Genomic DNA, 8,280 nt, shown 5'->3' on the forward strand with positions numbered 1-8,280 from the left:
CGCAAGCATGTGCCCGACCCAAGAAAATCCCATAGACAACCTAATAGAACCACATCTCCCCCTTTGGCATCGAGACGCCAAAAAGGGAAACGAGCAATGCTACATGACCCGAAGGAAGGTAGTCAGAATCCTCCTCGTCATCATCGGAGGCGTCACTCTCATCATATTCTTCATCATCATCCGCGGTCGGTCCCTTGCCCCTATCACCAGAGGGTCCTGAGGTGATCTCCTCAAGCTCCTTCCAATTCACGCGGCCACCATGGTTCCATGTGGTGAAGGACAATGTGACATCCGACTCGGTAGAAGGTGAAGACGACTCGGGAGGGCTCTCATTTGCTGGGAGGAGCTTGTTCATTGTGTCTTGGAGCACTTGCTGATTTTTGTTGATATGGCGCTGAGCAACATATGGCGAATGTCAAGCCCCATGCACATCAAAGTCTTCTCAAAGAAAGAGGGCTTCTTCTCCAAAGAACCCATGGCCATCCTTGATGAAGGAGCTTCATCCCAAGAGAGGTCATTGCTTGCTCTCTTCATGCAGGGATGGCGAGTGGCATCATGAACATGCTCTTCATCACTAGCTGCAAAGGGAGCCCGAGAAGCACTAGCACCCACTACATCCTTTGGCTTCTTCTTCTGAGGACGACTAACCTTATGATTCACAAGGTTGAATGTAACAATAGGGCAAGTGGGTGCCTTCTGAAGGATGAGCTTCATGATGAAAGGAGCATAGAATAGGTTCCTTCTTCATGTCAAGCATGCATAGGTACATCTCCTTGTAGATGAAATCCACCACATAAAGCGGTGCCAAAGGTGGTTCCTCATCACCATGGCGGTAAATGCGGTGTGAGAAGAGGAGGAGATTGACAAGAGCTCCTCGAATGTCATCCTCATTGCCCGAAGATGGGACAATGTTATCCTAGAATATGCGGAGGAGAATTTTGTAGAAAAGCTTGAGGCCGTTAGCCTTTCCGGCCTCGAATTCCTCACTGGCATAGAGAGGTGCAAGCTTCTTCTTAGAGTATTGGACACCTTCCACATGCATGCATCCTTTTCCCATAGGAGGTATCATTTGCACCACCGTACTCATATCCCAACAAGGCCCCAAACTCCACCATGGTAGATTGGCAAGGAGTGTTTCCAGCATCCAATAGAAGTCAACGGTGTCCTGCTGACTGAAAACAAGAGTGGAGAAAAAATGCTGAATGACCTGAATATTGTAGTCTTGTTGGCGGGTCATCAATGGTACAAGTCCAAGCCTCTTGCATATCCAGAGAGCATCAGCAAAGTAGTCATCACTCAGGTGGTCCATGCACATCACAGTTTGAGGAGCAACCTTGTTCTTCAAATTTGCATACTTCTCATTCATGATATGCTCTTTTTCACGTCGGTGAAACATGGGACCACGTACTAGCAGTCCTTGGCAAGGAATAGTTGAGCTGGAGCCTCATGTCATGAAACTCCTCCTTAGAAAAACCCTTGAGTGTGGTCAACAATTCATACTTTTTCCTTTTAGTCTCCTCCCTCTCATTACTAGCAGCGAACGCCTCACGCTGCCGGCGAACGGTTTCTTGCACATAGCTGCCTCTCTGCGGATCATACCTCAAGCGAACTTCCCCGACACAACTTTCCCTTGGCTTCCGGTTTGGATCGGATGTTTGACGCTTAGTACGACGTGGACGACCACCTGTGAACAGCAAGGGTTTGTAGCAAATATAGGTAAGCAAACATCTCCAGAGTGTCAAAGAACAACAATTGACCAAAACTGGGTACAAAAGTCCCTATCTAGTCCAGAGTTTCCGGGGCAACCGTGGAGTCTCCGGCCAATGGACCGTAGTCTCCGGCCAGAAACCCTAGGTTGCCCGGGAACTTCCTCTAGATGATGAAAAAATTGCACAAAACCAGTTTTAGATGATTGCTACGAAAGTTAGGATGCCAGCATTGTGTTTTCCACCATAGAATAGTCGGGAATAGTCACATCTACACAAATTTAGCAAGAAGTAGATGGGGAAGAGGAGATTCATTACCCGAGCCCTCCATGGTGGTTCTCAACCAAGGGAGAAGGATCCCAAGGGTGAGGTGAAGGAGATGGCCGGTGGCATGGTGGATCTAGGCCGCCTTGGCTTCCGGCGGCGTCCTGAGGTTGAGGGCGGCGGTTTGGAAGGAGTTGGGGTCGGGGAAAATGAGAGGAAACCTCTCTCCCCGAGCTCCCTCTCTTGATATGTGAAACCCGCAAATACCGGAGTCTCCGGTCCATGGATCGGAGTCTCCCCCCCCTCAAAGTCAGAACACCAGAATTGTGTATTGGACATGTTTCGTGAGAGATAATATTTTATAGATGAGTGTTTGGCTTGGGTTTAGAGTGAACACAGTAGTGTGGTACTAGTAACTCCAAGTTGCAAGATAAAACATCAAGAAAGGCCAACTTGGAGTCAATTCCCATAAGAACTATATAGAACAATGAAGCACAATGGTGGCCGGTTCGTTGTCGGCAGTGGCGGTATCTTCAGCAGTCTCTTCAATGGGTTCTTCGGCTTCACACCGGTATATGTGACAAAAGCCCAAGCAGGCAAAGCGTCAAACATGCCCAAGCTGGAAAAATCTATTCAGGTAAACTCCCAAGAAGGCTATATATGGTATATGAAAAAGATGCAAAAAAACGCCCAAGAAGGCTAAACCGGTATGAAAAAGATGCCGGTAAAAGAAGGAGATGGGAACAAGAGTTAACCGTTGGCAAGTTTCGCACTAAGTACTGCGTGCTTAACCCGAAACTCGGGGACTGGCTATGCCGGTTTTTTGGCAAGTTTCACGCCAAGTACTACGTGCTTAACCTGAAACTCGGGGACTGGCTATGCCGGTTTTTTGTTAAGTTTCACGCCAAGTACTGCGTGCTTAACCCGAAACTCGTGGACTAGCTATGCCGGTTTTTTGGCAAGTATAAGTACTGCGTGCTTAACCCGAAACTCGGGGACTAGCTATGCCGGTTTTTTCGGCAAGTTTCGCGCTAAGTACTTCATGCTTAACCCGAAACTCGGGGACTATGTATACCGGTATGAAAAAGATGCAAAAAAGAGGAAGTGTTTTTTGGAAGATTCACGCTAAGTGTTTCTCACTTAACCCGAATCTCGGGGACTGTGAGTATATATACATCGGGTTTCATCTGTTAACCGGTATTAATTAATATCATGCTATGAGGGTGCAAATTTTTCAGCGGACGGAGGCTTGTTGGTAAAAGAAACCGGCTAAAAGAAGGCGGAAAAGCTCGGATGAGTTCGGTTGTTCGGATTGAGTTCGGTAAAACACCGGTTGAGTTTAACTTGAAACCGGAATGATTAATCGGAATAGGAACCTAGCGTGGCCCGTCGGAAGAATCAGCCGGACCGCACCAGCTTCGGGGACTAATGTCGGGGGATGGCCCCCGGTAGGCCAAGATTATGGCAAACATGCCATGATAAATAGTTTGTATACCAGTTTAAATATTAAACCAGATGCTCAAAGTTGAGTGAGATTTGTGCTAAGTTGAAACAAACCGGTATACCAGGAGGGGTATACCGGAGTACGAGAAACATAAGAGATTGAGTTACAGAGGCAAAAGATGCCGAAGCTCAAAGGTAAAGATATCGGATAAAGATACTGGAAAAGGTGATACCGGCTTAAACTAAACCGGGTTCAAGAATAAACCGGATTATGAAGGCTTAGTTTAACAGTGTTGGATGAAACAATCCGGTATACCAGGAGGGGTATACCGGACTAAAGGAAACCGGTGATGTCTAAGCCAGAGATATGCCAAAGAGGATAAACTGAGATACAAAGGGTAAGAAGCCGGATAAAGATACCGGAAAACCGGCATAAGATACCGGAGAACCAACATAGGCTCAACTGTAGCCTTTCGACACTTTGGTCAAAGATTCCATCAAGGACTAAAGGACAATGATGAGCGAAGCACATCAGCTTTAAACGAAGCCCTGACGCCAAAGCAAGAGGATGACGTTAAAGATACCGGCGGAGGTCACCGTTCCTTGATTAAAGACAGGACCGGTGTCATCAAGGCCAAAGAAGCTTTATAAAGTAGCTTAGCTCATCAAAGATGCCATTAGGGTTTCTTCCCTTGTAAGCCACCCTCTCCCCTATGTAAGAAGAGGGGGCACACCCGTGCGTGGGGATAGGTGAGGATCGACTGGACAGAACATTAGGCTTTAGTGAGAAGTAGAGCGGGATAGAGGTGCTCACCTTGTAGCCCGTATCGTCTTCAACCTCCGGCCAAGGCCAAGTTCATCCAATAAAGATACCGGAATTCTTTCCCAGACCTCCACCCTTGTTACCAAAACCCTCCCCCGAATCCTCTAGTGCACATTCAGCCCCAACTTAATCCATCCCATGGCATCTATCTGTTCACCACGACGACAAAGATTCAACTCAATCACCGAGGCTATGTCGAAGATTCTATAAGTGTGGGATTCGGCACCATAACCAGCAAATATATCCTCCAAATCTTTAGGTTGAAATTTAGACAAAGGAACTCCTTTGATTTTATAGAAACACTTACAACTGAACACCTTGAAGTAGGAGATATTAGGCTTGTGTCCGGAGAGTATTTCATAAGGAGTCTTGTTCAAGCCCTTGCGAAGATAGAGCCAGTTTGAAGAATGACATGCACTGGAGATGGATTTGGCCCAAAAGTCATAGCAAAATTTATAGTCCGACAACATAGACATTTCCATACCCATGAGAGTCCGGTTCTTCCTCTCCGCAACACCATTTTGTTGAGGGGTGTACACGGAGGAATATTGATTTCTTATCCCCTCATCACTAAGGAAATCATTGAGTGTGTAGTTCTTAAACTTGGAGCCGTTGTCACTTCTTATTGCCAATATAGTGAGGTTGTGTTTACATTGCACCTCCGTGGCAAATTCAATGAAGATTTGTTGAGTCTCATCCTTCTTCTTGAGAAAATAGACCCAAGTATACCTTGAATAATCATCAACAATAACCAAGCAATGTTTCTTCGCACCAAGACTTACATGAGTAGTGGGGAAAAGGTCCACATGAAGGAGTTCCAATATCCTCTTGGAAGAGATGATGGTCTTGCTTGGATGCGTAAAATCATGCATTTTACCCTCAACACAAGCCCTACAAACACGATCTTTGGCAAAAAAAAAAAGAATTGTCTCTTAGTCCAACAATATGGTTTCACTTGTGGAGACTTTGAAAAGTCCTCATGTTGACATGGGCCAAGCGGCGATGCCACAACCAACCCACGTCCGCCTTTCCGAATAGGCTCATCACATTTGTAGTGCTTTTCCCCGAAAAGTCCACCACATACAAGTTGTTTTCGACGTACCCAACGAAAGCGACTTTTAGAGTCTTGCTCCACAACAGAACCACAATATCAATATCAATAAAGACGGCGAAACCCATCTTGCCTAGGGCATGCACGGATAATAAATTGTAACCAAGAGTCTTGACAAGCATGACGTCCACAAGAGTAATGTTGTGTGCAACCACAACCTTTCGAAGACCCAATACCTCGGATTTTGAGTTGTCGCCGAAAGTAACAGTCACCTTGTCTAAATTGGGCCTCAACTCCGCCACGAAGTTCTTTCTGCCGGTCATATGACTTGTGCATCCACTATCAAGCACCCATTTTGACCCTCCAGCGGCATAGTCCTACAAGAGATCAAGTTCTTGTTTTAGGTCCCCATTTCTCAATGGGTCTTCTTTTGTTAGCAACAAGGGTCTTAGGAACCCAAATATACCAAACAACATATCCCTCATAAGGACCAACATAGTAGGCATAAACATCACCATAATAATATCTATATATTTCATAGCACGAGTTATGTTTTCATGCAAAGTTTGTATCCTTAGGTCCGGAGACTATGGTTCTCTTGACCGGAGACTTCGGTCTAGAAGGTGATACTGGAGACTCCGGTGTTGATGGACCGGAGACTCCGGTCCCGGCAACTTTCCCTTTGTTCTTCTTCTTCTTCTTCTTCTTCTTCTTCTTCTTCTTGTTCTTGTTCTTCTTGCTTCAAGTTGTCCCAAATCCAAGTCACTCCTTCCCATTGTTTGACCTTTGATTGCTCAAAAGATCATCCAAGTTTTTCTCACCTTGGGAAGGAAAGAACTTAGCAAACTTTGCCTTCAACCTAGTGTTCTCCTCAATAGCATTGGCATGATCACATGAAGGTGTAGAAGAGCAAGGTAAATCATTTTTAGCTAGTTGAATTTCAAGTTGCTCATGAGACTTGGTAAGGGTAGAGAATTCACTTTCCAATGCCTTGTGAGCCTTTTCAAGTTTCTCTAACTCCTTGGTTAGTTTAGCATTACCAACACCAAATTCAAACTTTTCCTTTTTAAGCACATTATACAAGGCAATATCATGATCACGCTCTTTAGTGAGGTTGGATAAGGTTTCATTTTGAGTTTCCTCAATGGAAAACAACTTTTCCTCTAGAGCTTCTCTAAGTTCTTGCTCTTCTTCATGAGCATGAGACAATGCCCCAATCTCATCGGCATTTTCTCTCCCAAACCTCTCATTGAGATCAAGAAGATCATTAGCATGTGCAAGTCAATCCATGAGTATTTGGAAATGCTTTTTGGCTTCACCTTGCAAGTTAGATATAAATTCATCCAAAGTAACAATTTATCTCTTTATCTTGAGACTCTCAACATCACTCACCGAAGCAATAGTCTTGGAGGTGGGTTTAGATGGAGTCGTTACCTCGGAGGTCTTTGCCATGAGGCACTTGTTGAGGTTGAAGGAGAGGTTATCATTGGGAGATTCAAGAGAGATTTCAAAGGTGTAGAGGTACTAGTGGCCTCCTCACTCAATATGTCTTCGTGAGCATCTTCTTCATCTCCGGAAGAGTGATCTAGAGAAGTCTTGACCATTAGGCATCTTGCATTGTTGGAGGAGTTCTCATTGGGGGATTGAAAGAGTGATGATGAAGGTGTGGAGTTGATAGCAATGGCAGCCACCTCACGTCTTGCGTCGTCTTTGTCATCTTGTTCATCCCCGGAAGAATATTCCTCATGGGCGATCAACACATACTTCGATGGCTTCTTGCAAATGTCAAAACCACTTTTATTGACAAATGGATTCTTGCAAGAAGCCTTTGACTTTTCCTTGAGGATGAGCTTCCCACCATGATCTTATCTATTTTCATATGGGCACTCGGCAATGAAGTGGTCTTGGTTACCACAATTGTAGCAAGTTCTTGCTCTTCGGCCCTTGGCATCTCCTCTTTGGTTTCCTTTTAACTTGTACTTGGAAGGGTTTCTCCAAAAGTATTTTGTAAGAAGTGCAATGTGACCATCTAGATCACGTTTGAGCTCCTCGGAGTGCACCTCATACTTAGTTTCCCTCAAATATTCTTCATCTTCTTCAACAACATGTGCCTTTGATGGCGTGTGCTCGTCGTATGCAGAAACGCTGTTGGGGAACCCCAAGAGGAAGGTATGATGAGCACAACAACAAGTTTTCCCTCAATACGAAACCAAGGTTTAATCGACCAGTAGGAGAAAGGCGTGACTTCTGAAGGTGTTGCTGGCTGACTAGTGGCAGGACGCACTACCAGCGTCAGCAACAACGTGGAACCTGCACACAACACAACCAAAGTACTTTGCCCCAACTTACAGTGAGGTTGTCAATCTCACCGGTTTGCTGAACACAAAGGATATATCTCTCTAATTTTGTTGTTGTTTTCCATTAAGCCTAACCAGTGAAAAAAATATAAAAAAACATCAACTTGGAAAGTAAGCATGGAATAAACTAAGCAACAGAAATAACAGCTATAATAGAAACTATTTTTGTGTGTTTTAGATATAAAGACAACTACAAAGTAAACTAAATTTTTTGTGTTTTTGATATAATAAAGCAAACAAAACAAAGTAAAGTAAACTAAGCAAACTATAACAAAGTAAAGAGATTGGGGATGAGAGACTCCCCTTGCAGAAATGCTCTTTCTCCCCAAAGAACGACCCTAGTAAACAGCTTGATGGCGTGTGCTCGTCGTATGCAGACATGCCGTTGGGGAACCCCAAGAGGAAGGTGTGATGAGCATAGCAGCATGTTTTTCCTGAGTACGAAACCAATGTTTAATCGACTAGTAGGAGAAATGCGTGACGTCTGAAGATGTTGCTGGCTGACTATTGGCAGGGTGCACTACCGACGTCAACAACAACGTGGAACCTGCACACAACACAACCAAAGTACTTTGCCCCAACTTACAGTGAGGTTGTCAATCTCACCGGTTTGCTGAACACGAAGGATTAGACGCA

This window comes from Lolium rigidum, chromosome 4 (genome assembly GCF_022539505.1).
Source record: "Lolium rigidum isolate FL_2022 chromosome 4, APGP_CSIRO_Lrig_0.1, whole genome shotgun sequence".
In the NCBI taxonomy this organism is placed as follows: Eukaryota; Viridiplantae; Streptophyta; class Magnoliopsida; order Poales; family Poaceae; genus Lolium; species Lolium rigidum.